Below are 13,827 nucleotides of genomic sequence, written 5' to 3' on the forward strand. Positions count from 1 at the left end.
CACGTACAATTCTTAACTGTCCCTCACATTAGGAAAAAACAAGAAAGTAGTATCCTTTCAAGGTCCAACTGACTCTTGGTAGGTTGGGAAATTTTACCTCCGGCTTACCTACTCAACTCCAGCTGAGATCAATAGACAAGTTAGACCGTCTGCTTATGATGACTTGGTGAAAGCTATATAAAAATCAATCACTGTTTCCATGGCATTATCGTGAATTCTGTTTACCTGCTTTATTTGGAATTTCTTCAGCAAAGAGAAATTGTAAACGTCTTAGAATCCATGACCTTCAGACTTAGAAGAAGAATAATAGGCCTTCTTCCCTCCCCCAAGGTAAACTTTCTAAGGACCCAAAACCCTGTCTTTCATTGACTAGCAAATCTCCCATTTCCTCCTTAATCCAGAATACATTCCACAAATATCTTGTTGGGCTCTTTATGTATTAGCCCTTTACCCTACAAAATGACAAGAATACAAGTGAAATACAGTGTAGATCTTTTTCCTTTGAAGTCTTGTCTAGGGGACACCACATGGTTGAATATGGTGTCTCAAGCTCATTCACCTGGTTTCAAACTCCAGCTCCATCACTTCCTAACCCTGTAGCCCTATTTCTTCATCAACAGAAAGATAACAGCACTGAAGGTGTATACAATGCTTAGCACATTTGGTCTCTGGCACATAAGTGTCCACTAAATAAAAACTTATTATCATGTGAATAAATATCACTAATACCTCTCCTCCTTTTCCCACCACTTAGGTTTGGGTTCGTTAAATGGAACTGAAAGAAGAATTCACAGTTGATTTTAAAATCTTGGGGTACAAAGAAAATCAGTAGGGTCTCCCCTCTCCTCTTTTGGAAGAGGATTCCAGAACAGAGACATGCCCTGGGGACTATGAATGAGCTCGATGGAATTAGGGTTGTGTCAGTGTCTCCAGATCTGTAGGTCAGTGAGTGGCTAATCAACAACTCGTGACTTCTGCTCCCAGTCCTGCCTCATAGTCTCACTTCCCTACCTGTTGTCCTGGCCCCACAGCAATGTTATAGAGATCTCAGCTCCCTTCTCTCGCTCCTTCACCCCTTACAAAAGCACTAGAACACAGTTGTAAGAGCCAGAATTATCTTTTCCTTTCTCCTTCCTTTAACTTCTCCAGGACGTCTTTGTACAATCTCTGCTCCTTCTGTGCCATCCGCTTTACCTCCTTTTTTCTATTCTGAATCCCGAGTTGCCACCCTTCTCAATAAGTCCCCATAGAATGCACAAAAGAAAACCTTGTAGTCATCAAAAATGTACATGGGAAGAAATTCTAATATACTAGAATTTCACATGAGTAAAATTGCTGGTTAAGGAGGGATCACTATAGTCAAAACACTGGTAAGGACAAAAGAGAAGAAAGAAAATAAACAAAAAAGGGAAAACACCGATAGGGAATAGAATTAACTCTGCCCAGGAAGAGCAAAGCAGGATTCCCTAGAGACCAGCTGAGTTGTACAGAATGAAGACTTCTCCAGGCAAAGTAGTGGGATTGAGAATTTCAGATGGAGAAAATGACACACCTATGCTTTCTGGGTAGAAAACAAGTCAACATGGCCAGAGCAGTGTCTGTCTGTGGATGATGAGTTTTCTAAAATAGACGAGAAGTCAGATCAAGAAAGACCTTGACATGTCATTGTAATGAGCTTAGATTTCATTATAAATAATGGAGAATTATGAGAATACTGTAGGCAGGAGACTAACATGGTCATGTTTGTGTTTGACAAGCATTCCTGCAGAGCCCAGTCTCAGACCCAGAGTTGGTGAGGAGGTTGGAGTACAGTGAAAGAGATGTGAACAGGAAAGCACCCCTACCCCGACAAGGCAGTGGCAGAGAGAGAGCAGGAAACAGGAACTGGTGAGAAATATTCAAGAAATAGGACCTACCAAAGTATTTGTGCAGTTAAGGAGGGAAGGGTTGATGTTCAGGTTCCTTGTTTGAGAAATTGGAAGGACAGAGGTATTGATAATTGAATAAATGAGAATAATCAGGGGAATGAGGTTTGGGGCAGAAGACCCTGAGTTTAGACTTGGCTGCACAGAGATCTGAGGGACACTTCCGTTTCTCTATTTTTCTGAGATTGATTTAGTTTTCCCCACCTTTCTTTTCTGTTTTCTATGTTTTTATCTTCTTTGGTTCTACTTGGTGCAAAGTTCTTTGTATTTAACTTTTAAATTTTTTATTTAAAAAATTTTCTGAAGTTCAAAATCCTTTCTTGTTCTTGATTCATTGTTGTAACCTCCCCTGTTATTTGGAAAATATCATAGTTGCTTTTTTTCTATTTACTGCATGGTCTCTGGTTTCCCTAAGCTCTTTTTCTCCTATTTGGTTGTTGGGTCTTTCTACTCCATGGTGGAGGCTTTCTTGAATACCTATGGATCTTTATGTATCCATTTCCATTTAAGAATAAAACATTAACAAGTGGATGATAAGTTCCGTGTGCTGGGATGGTGTTCCTGACTAGTCAGTTTTATCACGGGGTGACAGAATGGCAACCTGGCAATTTCACTGGGCAACCCCGAATGTTCATTTTGGAAGGTATTTCTCCCCTGGGGATATTCACTTTCTTCAGAAAACAAGTCCTCTAGTTTTCTACCTGGCTGAGAAAAGTTTGTTGGAAATCTTTCTGCTAAGTGTATAGACTTTATTTAGGCCCTTGTTTTCCATCCATCTTTTCTCCAAATTCTTGGAAGGTGCCTCAATACTAAACTAACATAATTCTGATACCTGTTACTTTACCAAGGCTCGTTTTTCATTCCTTCTAGCTTCCTCCAAATTCCATTGCTTTATAGTCTTAATAAGAACTTATTGCAGATATTATGACATCCTTAACACTGAGAAAAGGCTGCAAAGGCCATGACCTACTGTGGTTTGCAATAAAAATATAGGTACTTCTAGAGAGTTGTACTTGCACAACATTATGAAGATGGAGAGGACAACATATGACAAAATATATACCCATACGCTGTTAGGAAAACAGCATGTACCAAACTGAGGAAGGGGTCCTTAACCCAGTCTGTGCAGACTCTAGACACAGTGGCTCTTTAAGTCCAGGAGAGTCATTTTGAAGAAAGTGAGGGCATCCAAGGCATTGACTGAGGGCCTTACGTGGCAGGTTGGAGAATTTTGATTGGGCCCGCTCTGTTATCTTGAGTGAAACAAAGCTGGTGTGGTATGTCTGGTGGGCCAGCTGAACTTACCTGGCAGAGGGCTGGACAGGTGTGGGAGTGAGGAGAGGGTGGAAAAGCAGAGGTGCTTTAAGGAAGAATGTCAAGTCTCACACCCTGTATCTAGCTCCCATCTCATTTTTATAGTTCCAGTCTGGCTTTGGTGCTTCCCTTGGTCCCTTTTAATTTTCATATCAGTTTAAAAGAGAGCACTGTAGAACTAATCTGCATTTTTAGCCGTTAATGGAAACGTCAGTGAATATAATGATCTCTTATAACCTTTATGACACTGAGCTCATTCTCTTTTTTAGGGCCATAACATTGCTTAAAAGGGACATTTACATATGCTAGTTTTGTGACTTCCCGCAAAATTTCAAGGCAATACAATACCGTTCCAATTGTCTATTCAATTTTCATGAAGGATTACATAAAATAATTACGGAAATTGGTGTAAGTTTAAAACCACTCATTTGCTCATTTTATGGGAAATGCATTACCTCCTAGGAAATTAGCACACCCACTACTGCGATGAACCGATCTCTGAATGCAGTGTGGTCCTGACTCGGGGAATATGATCCAGGCATTTGTTCTCCATGCTCATTACGGCAATGATTGCAATTATCCTTGAGCAGAATGGAAAAGAATTATGAGTTGATTGTTACCATTTGAATAATTCAGGTTTGGCAGAGATTTTCCTGAGAAGGTAGATTTATACATTATTGAGAGTTTGGAGCACTTTTCTGGGATATTTTTTCAGTTTTTTTTTTTCAAGTATGATAATCCCTACATAAACAGGGAGAACATAATCAGAAAATTCATATTCAGGGGAAGGAATGTAATATAGGACTAGGGCTTCAGATAAGGAGCACAGGGTTGCCAAGGGCACATGTAGACACACATACAACACCTACATGTTAAGCTCAAGTCACAGATTCTAGGAAACACAAAATATGGACTGTGTCATTCTGGGACAGGGACTGGTCAAGGATAGAGCAGGGACCAGAGGAAATATAAATTGCTCGGATTAATGGCTCCAAAAGCCCGTGAGGAAACACAGCACAGCTTTCTCTACCTCCAAAAGCTCTTGATACCAGGATTTCAGCACTTCCACTCCATTCATCTGAGCTTAATTTCCATGAAACTGTGAAATACCGAAGTGCAGGCTGTCTTTGGGTTGTGCCATGGGTAAACCCTTCTGACATTCCTGTCCAAGGTAACCTAAAAAAAAAAAACAAAACAAAATAAGTTTTCGACCTGGTGACTCTTGGAATTCCCTGAACAAGGCAGTGAAGTGTAAGATTCAGATACCGTGACTCACAACATGAAGAAAAACTCCAGACTACACCAACATTCACTGTGAGGAGCTGAGAAGTGGACGCGGCAAACAAGTGCAACGCGCATTGGATCCGATCTTTTGAAAAGGGAGAAATCCACTTCTCTAGCGATGTTTTGTGTACGATAGAAATGGAGAGAGCAAGTGAGGTGAGCCTATCCCCACTGAGCAGGGGCAGGGGGTAGAAAAGCAGAGTTTAGGGACATTTGGCACAGTCCAGAACTCTGCCTCTTGTATTTTTAATTGGGAAGCTGCAAACAGGAGCAGCACACAGAAGCATCTTTATCTGGCAGTGGGAGGCTTTGCTCCACGGATGTGATTTATGATGGGAGTAGTGTTTTCACAAGGCTGATGCCTTACAAAGCACCATCATTCCCAAGGGATTCGTTAATTGAAGTGCCACACAGATCTGTGGGAAGATAGAAGGTGTTGTCATCGGGGCAGGAAGAAGGATGAGATGACCTCAGCTCTCTGTATTTTTCAGTGCCCTTATTTCAAGATCTGTAAAAACCGAAGCCTTTGTCCCTTTGTATTTTTTTTTTTTTTATATCGGAACCTGGGCTATATTTACTACAGAAGTCCTGCTAAATCAAGCTTTGTCAACAACTCCCAGACTATGTTTATAGGAGGCATAAACAATCCCCTAGGAGTTACATACAATTCTGGTATTAAATCCCTTTCCTATAAAAACTGAATGTATTTTTCTTATTTAAGTTGACTGATAGAATTATTTCAGCAGTTCCCCAAGTCGTTAAAGACCATAATGATTCGGCTATAAAACTCAGCATGCTCATATTCAAGTCAGATTAACCGGACAATTATTTATGAGGTACCTACCATTCATCAGCATCCGAGAGAGGTGCTGAGCAGACAGAACAGGGCAAGACGCAGCCTCTGTCCTGTGGGGAAAGCATCTGGGGAAGAGACTGTATTATGTGCTGTCAGAATGCAAAAGAAGCAGCGACTTCAAAGCTAGTTTAAAATGATCAGGCTCCCTGGAGCAAAGACATTTGGGAATCACTACAACAGGCCCCTCCCCCAGAAGATCAACAAGAAATCCAGCCGAGACCAAGTTCACCTACCAAGGAGTGCGGTTTCAATACCAAGGAGAGCAGCAGAATTCCAGAGGAGGAGAAAGCCAAGCACGGAACTCATGGCTTTTTTCCTGTGATTTTTTTTAGTCTTGCAGTTAATTTAATTTTTTCTTTTTCATTTTTTTTTTTCTCGCCTTCGGGTAAAATTTTTTTTTTTTTAACTGTTACCTTTTTCTTTTTTAACGATTTTTTACTAGTTTATCTAATATATATATATATATTTTTTACATTTTTCTTAGGTGTTTTCTTTTTTAAAAATTCTTTTCTTTTCTTTTCTTTTTTCTTTTTTTTTTTTTTCTTTTTTCTCTCTTCCTTTTTGAACCTCTTTTTATCCCCTTTCTCCCCACTCACGATTTTGGATCTCTTCTAATTTGGTTAAAGCATATTTTCCTGGGGTTGTTGCCACCCTTTTAGTATTTTACTTGCCCCTTCATTTACTCTTATCTGGACAAAATGACAAGACGTAAAAATTCAACACAAAAAAAAGAACAAGAGGCAGTACCGAAGGCTAGGGACCTAATCAATACAGACATCGGTAATATGTCAGATCTAGAGTTCAGAATGACAATTCTCAAGGTTCTAGCCGGGCTCGAAAAAGGCATGGAAGATATTAGAGAAACCCTCTCGAGAGATATAAAAGCCCTCTCTGGAGAAATAAAAGAACTAAAATCTAACCAAGTTGAAATCAAAAAAGCTATTAATGAGGTGCAATCAAAAATGGAGGCTCTCGCTGCTAGGATAAATGAGGCAGAAGAAAGAATTAGTGATATAGAAGACCAAATGACAGAGAATAAAGAAGCTGATCAAAAGAGGGACAAACAGCTACTGGACCACGAGGGGAGAATTCGAGAGATAAGTGACACCATAAGACGAAACAACATTAGAATAATTGGGATTCCAGAAGAAGAAGAAAGTGAGAGGGGAGCAGAAGGTATACTGGAGAGAATTATTGGGGAGAATTTCCCCAATATGGCAAAGGGAACGAGCATCAAAATTCAGGAGGTTCAGAGAATGCCCCCTCAAAATCAATAAGAATAGGCCCACACCCCGTCACCTAATAGTAAAATTTACAAGTCTCAATGACAAAGAGAAAATCCTGAAAGCAGCCCGGGAAAAGAAGTCTGTAACATACAATGGTAAAAATATTAGATTGGCAGCTGACTTATCCACAGAGACCTGGCAGGCCAGAAAGAGCTGGCATGATATTTTCAGAGCACTAAACGAGAAAAACATGCAGCCAAGAATACTATATCCAGCTAGGCTATCATTGAAAATAGAAGGAGAGATTAAAAGCTTCCAGGACAAACAACAACTGAAAGAATTTGCAAATACCAAACCAGCTCTACAGGAAATCTTGAAAGGGGTCCTCTAAGCAAAGAGAGAGCCTACAAGTGGGTAGATCAGAAAGGAACAGAGACCATATACAGTAACAGTCACCTTACAGGCAATACAATGGCACTAAATTCATATCTCTCAATAGTTACCCTGAATGTGAATGGGCTAAATGCCCCTGTCAAAAGACACAGGGTATCAGAATGGATAAAAAAACAAAACCCATCTATATGTTGCCTCCAAGAAACACATTTTAAGCCCGAAGACACCTCCAGATTTAAAGTGAGGGGGTGGAAAAGAATTTACCATGCTAATGGACATCAGAAGAAAGCAGGAGTGGCAATCCTTATATCAGATCAATTAGATTTTAAGCCAAAGACTATAATAAGAGATGAGGAAGGACACTATATCATACTCAAAGGGTCTGTCCAACAAGAATATTTAACAATTTTAAATATCTATGCCCCCAATGTGGGAGCAGCCAACTATATAAACCAATTAATAACAAAATCAAAGAAACACATCAACAATAATACAATGATAGTAGGGGACTTTAACACTCCCCTCACTGAAATGGACAGGTCATCCAAGCAAAAGATCAGCAAGGATATAAAGGCCTTAAATGACACACTGGACCAGATGGACATCACAGATATATTCAGAATATTTCATCCAAAGCAACAGAATACACATTCTTCTCTAGTGCACATGGAACATTCTCCAGAATAGATCACATCCTCGGTCCTAAATCAGGACTCAACCGGTATCAAAAGATTGGGATCATTCCCTGCATATTTTCAGACCACAATGCTCTAAAGCTAGAACTCAACCACAAAAGGAAGTTTGGAAAGAACCCAAATACATGGAGACTAAACAGTATCCTTCTAAAGAATGAATGGGTCAACCGGGAAATTAAAGAAGAATTGAAAAAAATCATGGAAACAAATGATAATGAAAATACAACGGTTCAAAATCTGTGGGACACAACAAAGGCAGTCCTGAGAGGAAAATATATAGCGGTACAAGCCTTTCTCAAGAAACAAGAAAGGTCTCAGGTACACAACCTAACCCTACACCTAAAGGAGCTGGAGAAAGAACAAGAAAGAAACCCTAAGCCCAGCAGGAGAAGAGAAATCATAAAGATCAGAGCAGAAATCAATGAAATAGAAACCAAAAAAACAATAGAACAAATCAACGAAACTAGGAGCTGGTTCTTTGAAAGAATTAATAAAATTGATAAACCCCTGGCCCGACTTATCAAAAAGAAAAGAGAAAGGACCCAAATAAATAAAATCATGAATGAAAGAGGAGAGATCACAACTAACACCAAAGAAATACAAAACTATTATAAGAACATACTATGAGCAACTCTACGGCAATAAATTTGACAATCTGAAGAAGAAATGGATGCATTCCTAGAAACATATAAACTACCACAACTGAACCAGGAAGAAATAGAAAGCCTGAACAGACCCATAACCAGTAAGGAGATTGAAACAGTCATTAAAAATCTCCAAACAAACAAAAGCCCAGGGCCAGACGGCTTCCCGGGGGAATTCTACCAAAACATTTAAAGAAGAACTAATTCCTATTCTCCTGAAACTGTTCCAAAAAATAGAAATGGAAGGAAAACTTCCAAACTCATTTTATGAGGCCAGCATCACCTTGATCCCAAAACCAGACAAGGATCCCACCAAAAAAGAGAGCTATAGACCGATATCCTTGATGAACACAGATGCGAAAATACTCAAACAAAATACTAGCCAATAGGATTCAACAGTACATTAAAAAGATTATTCACCACGACCAAGTGGGATTTATTCCAGGGCTGCAAGGTTGGTTCAACATCCGCAAATCAGTCAATGTGATACAACACATCAATAAAAGTAAGAACAAGAACCATATGATACTCTCAATAGATGCTGAAAAAGCATTTTGACAAAGTACAACATCCCTTCCTGATCAAAAACTCTTCAAAGTGTAGGGATAGAGGGCACATACCTCAATATCATCAAAGCCATCTATGAAAAACCCACCGCAAATATCATTCTCAATGGAGAAAAACTGAAAGCTTTTCCGCTAAGGTCAGGAACACGGCAGGGATGTCCATTATCACCACTGCTATTCAACATCGTACTAGAGGTCCTAGCCTCAGCAATCAGACAACAAAAGGAAATTAAAGGCATCCAAATCGGCAAAGAAGAAGTCAAATTATCACTCTTCGCAGATGATATGATACTATATGTGGAAAACCCAAAAGACTCCACTCCAAAACTGCTAGAACTTATACAGGAATTCAGTAAAGTGTCAGGATATAAAATCAATGCACAGAAATCAGTTGCATTTCTCTACACCAACAGCAAGACAGAAGAAAGAGATATTAAGGAGTCAATCCCATTTACAATTGCATCCAAAACCATAAGATACCTAGGAATAAACCTAACCAAAGAGACACAGAATCTATACTCAGAAAACTATAAAGTACTCATGAAAAGAAATTGAGGAAGACACAAAGAAATGGAAAAATGTTTCCATGCTCCTGGATTGGAAGAATAAATATTGTGAAAATGTCTATGCTACCTAAAGCAATCTACACATTTAATGCAATTCCTATCAAAGTACCATCCATCTTTTTCAAAGAAATGGAACAAATAATTCTAAAATTTATATGGAACCAGAAAAGACCTCGAATAGCCAAAGGGATTTGAAAAAGAAAGCCAACGTTGGTGGCATCACAATTCCGGACTTCAAGCTCTATTACAAAGCTGTCATCATCAAGACAGCATGGTACTGGCACAAAAAACAGACACATAGATCAATGGAACAGAATAGAGAGCCCAGAAATAGACCCTCAAATCTATGGTCAACTAATCTTCGACAAAGCAGGAAAGAATGTCCAATGGAAAAAAGACAGCCTTTTCAATAAATGGTGCTGGGAAAATTGGACAGCCACATGCAGAAAAATGAAATTGGACCATTTCCTTACACCACACACAAAAATAGACTCAAAATGGATGAAGGACCTCAATGTACGAAAGGAATCCATCAAAATCCTTGAGAACACGGGCAGCAACCTCTTCGACCTCTGCCGCCAGCAACATCTTCCTAGGAACAACGCAAAAGGCAAGGGAAGCAAGGGAAAAAATGAACTACTGGGATTTCATCAAGATCAAAAGCTTTTGCACAGCAAAGGAAACAGTTAACAAAATCAAAAGACAACTGACAGAATGGGAGAAGATATTTGCAAACGACATATCAGATAAAGGACTAGTGTCCAGAATCTATAAAGAACTTAGCAAACTCAACACCCAAAGAACAAATAATCCAATCAAGAAATGGGCAGAAGACATGAACAGACATTTCTGCAAAGAAGACATCCAGATGGCCAACAGACACATGAAAAAGTGCTCCATATCACTCGGCATCAGGGAAATACAAATCAAAACCACAATGAGATATCACCTCACACCAGTCAGAATGGCTAAAATCAACAAGTCAGGAAATGACAGATGCTGGCGAGGATGCGGAGAAAGGGGAACCCTCCTACACTGTTGGTGGGAATGCAAGCTGGTGCAGCCACTCTGGAAAACAGCATGGAGGTTCCTCAAAATGTTGAAAATAGAAGTTGAGACTTGGAATAGAATATTGGTATTGAATGAAAGAATGTTTTAATGATAAAAGAAATGTAACTATACTATATTCAATTTGCAGAGTATAAACAAGGAAACTTAGAATTCAATTCCTTTAATGTAACCCTAATCATATTCCAATTTACAAACGAATAATTTCATGGTTATAATCTGGAGGCACGTGGATAAAATTGTCTCCTCCTTTCCTCTTTTTTCACATAAACCTAATTCAATGTCACCACCCAGTCTCTTTAAGAATAACTGTATTATTATATACAATTAAGTTATGTCTATTCATATATTATTCATACATTAAAGTTACATTTATATACCACAAAGTTCACCCTACTTAAGTATAAAATTAAATGCTTTTTAGTATTTTCAGAGTTGTACCACCATCACCACTAATCCCAGAACATTTCCATCACCTCAAAAAGAAATTCTGTGCCTCTCAATTCCCCTCTTTCCCCTTCCCCTGGAAATCACTAATCTACCTTGCCTATTCTGGACATTTCATATAAAATGAAATTATGTAATATGTGCTCTTTGGGGTCTGGCTTCTCTCACTTAGCATCATGTTTCCAAGGTCCATCCATGCTTTAGCATGTGTTGGGACTTCCTTTCTTTTTATGGCTGAATCTAGTGCACAGATACGCACATTTTACTTGTTCATCAACTGGCAAACATAATAGTCCTTTCCACTCTTCAGCCATTATGAATAATGTTGCTGTGAACATTTCGTGTACAAGTCTGTGCGTGAATATGTTTTCATTTCTCTTGGGCACACACCTAAGAGAAGAGTTGCTGGATCATATGGTAACTCAAGTTCTTGAGGAACTGCCATACTGTTTTCCAAAGGGCCTGCATCATTGAGTAGCATTTTGATAGGTTTCCTTATCACTTATTTCACTACTGTCTCACTGAAGGACATTTCATATTTTCATTTCTATAGCTTTTTGTCCTTCTGAATTATATCATTATGGTAAATTTCCCTCGTGGTTCTTGTTTGTACCATATCATGTTTGCTTTCACCCACCTGCATTATTTAATTTGAATTGAGTTTCTTGTAAATACATGTAATTAATAATTTTTTTTCATTCACTCTGCCAATATCTGTATTTTAATTAGTGTATTTTCACCAATTATATTTAATATAATTATTGATGTGGTAGAGCTGTGTGTGTGCCATTTAATCCTTTGTTTTCTGCTTGTTTCCTCCACTCCCCAGCCTTGTTTCCCATTTCTTGCCTTCCAACTTGATTTATTTATAGTGTTTTGAGTGCACTTCTTTGTTAGTTTTTGCAGTGGCTGCTCTGGGTATTAAGATTACATTTATGACTTACCATGGTCTCCTGGGATCAGCATTTTATCACTTCACAGGAAACAAAATCTCACTTACATTTAGGGCCTTTACCCTCCCTACTTTTAAGTATCATTATCTTTGAGCATGAGATGAAATTACAATTTTGGTCTCAATCATCAAATGTGATTCATAAAAATTCACGAGGGCCATATTTATTGTATGCATCCCTAATTCTTTCCATTGTTCTTCCTTTTGATGCTCCAGGATGCCTTTCATCATTTCATTTATGTTTGAGGAATTTCCATTAGGCATTCTTTGGCAGTAGGTTTGCTAGCAACAAATACTTTCTATCCTTCATTCCCGCAGGGTGGTTTGGAGAATAGAATTTGCAGCTGATAGGTCCTTTCCTTCAGCACTTGAAACTGTTGAGCCACTTTCTGGCTCCCGTGGTTTCTGATGAAAATCAGCTGTCATTCAAATTGTGTAGTGTAATATCATGTGTCACTTCTCCAGCTGCTTTTGATGTCTTCCTGTTTTTAGTTTTCATGTTTATGATGCAACTTTTGGAGTTAAGTTTATTCTATTTATGGCTCACTCAACTCTTTGAACCTGCACAACTGTATCTTTTGCTGAATGTGAGATGTTTCCATCTGTTCTTTGCATATTCTCCTGGCTCTATTCTTTTTTCCTCCTCTACTTCTGGAACTTCAGATACATGAATGTTGGCACTGTTGTTATTGTCCCACAGATCACTGAGGCTCAATTTTCTCCAATCTTACTTCTGTTATTCAGATTCATAAACTCTACTGGTTTATTTTCAAGTTATTGATTTAATCTTCTGTCATTTCTACTGTACCATTCATTAAGTTTATTTTGATTATTGTATTTTTCAGTTAAATAATAACCATTATTTATTTTTCTAAAATTTGGGATATAATGCATACACCATGGTGATTTTCTTTTTGTTAACTTTTAAAAATTCTTTATGTTACCTATTTCTTTGCTGAGGCTTTCCATTTTTTTGTTTCAAGAGAATTTGCAATTATTTGTAGAGGCATTTTTATGATGACTGCTTTAAAATCCTTGTCAGATAATTCCAATATCTGGTTCATTTTGGTGGCATCATCAGTTGACTATTTCTTCTCATTCAAGTTGTGGTTTTCTTGGTTCTTGGTACAAGTAGTTTTAGATTGTATCCCGGATATTTTGCCTATTATGTTAGGAGGCTCTGGGTCTTATTTTAATCTTTTATTTTAGCAAGTAGTTACTCTCTTTATGGTTTAGCATGCTGGCCTACTTTTTGGTTTGTGATTCCAGTGGCAGTTTAATTTTCAGTGCCTTTGGTCTGATCGGTTTATCTGGTACTGCTGTGGTTCCATATGGTCCTTGATGGTGCTGCTTTGGGGGAAGAAGTTTTGCCCTGTCACCTATAAATTGGGGGAAGGAGCCTCCTGTCCATGGTGATAAAAAGCTTCCTAGATCAGGCCTTTTGTCTGAGGATCCCCTTGCCAGTGCCCTTTGGCTGTCCAGTATTCTCAGCAAGCAAGAGGCGTCTCAGGACTTACAATAGAGTGTTTCCCCTGGCCACTTGTCAGTGGGGAGCCGTATATATTGCCCTTGCTGGTGGTATCAGACTCATCTCATGTTGGTCAGCAGGACTCCAGTTTCATCTGGGATAGGAATGAGCCACACTAGGCTCCCTTATCTCATGAGGCTGGGAGTCAGGAGACACCAGACATGGGTCACCTTCCTCTGTTGGGTGGGAGGTTGTAAGACATTCTGCAACCATGTTCCCCTTCCAGTCTTGGGATTACCCTGGTTTGTTTTCCTCTTTCCACCTTACAGAGCTCTCTTTCAGGATGCCTCTTCCATTATTTTATAATCATAGTATCCAGAATTGATAATTGTACTTAGAAGGAGCAAAGAGAAATGAGCCTGC

Source organism: Mustela putorius, unplaced genomic scaffold (assembly GCF_011764305.1).
Source record: "Mustela putorius furo isolate JIRA1106 unplaced genomic scaffold, ASM1176430v1.1 tig00003913_pilon_pilon_pilon, whole genome shotgun sequence".
NCBI lineage: Eukaryota > Metazoa > Chordata > Mammalia > Carnivora > Mustelidae > Mustela > Mustela putorius.